The sequence below is a fragment of the Sciurus carolinensis genome, chromosome 6, assembly GCF_902686445.1.
Source record: "Sciurus carolinensis chromosome 6, mSciCar1.2, whole genome shotgun sequence".
Taxonomy (NCBI): domain Eukaryota; kingdom Metazoa; phylum Chordata; class Mammalia; order Rodentia; family Sciuridae; genus Sciurus; species Sciurus carolinensis.
The window spans coordinates 38,543,412-38,545,769 of record NC_062218.1 but is presented as its reverse complement, the minus strand read 5'-3'; the positions used below and the strand labels follow the sequence as shown (position 1 = coordinate 38,545,769).

Genomic DNA, 2,358 nt, shown 5'->3' with positions numbered 1-2,358 from the left:
TTATTTGAAGTCAATACATTTTTATTTAGAAATTTCTCATTGTGATTCCTTTGCGGTCCATCTCAAGGATGCCCTATTAAAAGAACCAATGCTTAAACTAGTTGTTCTCCCAGACCACCATTCTTTTTTGGAGGACTTCTATTTCCACTTAAATTATGGACAAACTGATGATGATTTCACAATTCTCCATCTATGATATTTGGGATCTAATTTCTTCAAGTATCGACTTTAGGATCACTCTTGGGATAGATGAATCTACCTGGTTTTCAACTGTTGACACCTTCTCTAAAAATCAATGAGTTCAAATCATATTCATTCCTATTATCACCCTCAGGAATAGTACAGATGTGGGATCTATGTCAATGCAGTTAAACAAACATGATCCAAACAGTAAGATAGAGCTTCAACTCCATGTATCATTTTCTGAAGATGGAAGCCTTTTTAGTTATCAATATCCAATAATTTTAAGCTGTCTTAGGAATAAAATTTCTGCTTATATGTACCAAAACTCATATTGAACAATAAGTTCTGGGTTGCAAAAGGGGATTTATTTTTGCACTTATCTATAAGTCCTTGTCCACATGTTAAACAAAAACACACGCAAGTGTTGTAGATGGAGTTACTTCTGCTTTGAGACTATGAACATTGATTTTTATTCTGTTTTTAATTGTATGTTCATGAATTTGTGCTGAATAAATACTTAGGTATGAAGTTACTGAATCAGATACCTAATATTCAAATGCAATAGTTAATTCAAAATAATTTTAAAGTGACTGCAGCAGTGTATACTACTATATACTTCAGCAATGTATAGGCTTCTAAGGTACTTAAATTCTTGTCAATATTGATACTATATGTCTTTGAATTTGAGACATTTTAGAGAGTGTGCAGTAATATCTCAATTAAGATTTAGTGTGTATTTCTCTGATCCCCTAAGATATATACACATTTTCATAACATTATATACAAAACATATATATGTATGTATGTATATATATATATGTATGTATGTGTGCAAATATATATATATATATATATATATATATATATTGTTTTGGAGTGCCTATTGACAACTTTTTCTCTTGGGTTTTCTTTTATGAACTGTAAACATTATTTGAATATTAAATATAAGATTGTGATCAGGTATATGTCATTAATATTCTTATTCTACTCTGTTGCTCCTTAAATATTTGTTAGAACACCCTCATTGAAACTATCAGCACCTGGAGTTTCCCACAGACGAGCTTTTTATTTGCAGATTCAATTTCTGTATTGGACAAAGGAATACAAATATTTTATATTTTTATTTCAGCTTTGGTAAATTGTGTTGTAGATCATCTTTACTTTCAAATAATTGATAATTTTTTAAAAAAATTATCTTATGAACAAAGAAATATCTGCAGCACAACATGCATACTCTATGTAGAATGTGCATATGGTAATTGTGGTTTTAGCCCTAACATTTTTATTTATGCTTTCTCTCATTTTTCTGTGTCTGTTCTACAGGAATTTACTCATTTTTCCAAAGAGAAGTGTAATTTTTGATTCTGTTGAAATTTCTTTGCTTTGTGTTTTATGTTTGCTATTTCATCTGAATTTGTAATTTTTTTTTTTTTTTTTTTTTTTTTTTGTGTGTGTATGTGGTATTGGGGATTGAACTCAGGGCCTTGTGCTTGTGAGGCAAGCACTCTACCAGCTGAGCCATCTCCCCAGCCCTGAATTTGTAATTTTTAAGAAGAGTTTAAACATTTCATCCATGAAGTTCTTATTCACTTAAAATCCTCATAATAGATAACTGAGAATGTTGTTGCTTTTTAGTTTAGTACATTCTATCTGTTCATTTTGTGATGTTTTCTGTGGAGATGCTTATAGAATTTAAAGTTAATACTTTCTTGCCCTTTAGCTCATGCACAAATTGATTTTATTTTCTTATACACTGGTCAGAAGGTATAATATAATGTTTAAAAATATTAATTGTATCAAATATCCTTGTCTTAATCCTGCTTTTTATTTCACTAAGTTTGTTCAATAAGTATGATGGCTATAGAGACTTATGTATATAGTTTTTATCAAGTTAAGGAAGTTTTCTATTCTAGTTTTATGACAGCTTCAAACAATGAATTGATGATAAAAATTTTTACCTTGCTTTGGCCAAATCTATTGAGATAATATTACTTTTCCTTGATCTACTAACTAATGAAAAATATCCATAGATTATCTGATATTTAACCATCCTTTAATTTTTTCATATAAACTTAGTTTAGAAATCCTTGATTATTATTTAAATAATTTGTTCTCTCCACTTTATACCTATTTTTCAGAAATCTTATTTTAAAGATATTGACACTTCTTCAATTT

General features: G+C 28.9%; 1 non-coding gene across 1 annotated transcript; it reads right to left on the bottom strand.

Annotated features, from left to right (window-relative positions):
- Window positions 1-482: 482 nt before the first annotated feature.
- Window positions 483-609, bottom strand: LOC124987757 (small nucleolar RNA SNORA40). Its single transcript, XR_007109268.1, has one exon. It is a non-coding gene; the product is annotated as a small nucleolar RNA SNORA40 (small nucleolar RNA).
- Between the last annotated feature and the right edge of the window lie 1,749 nt (window positions 610-2,358).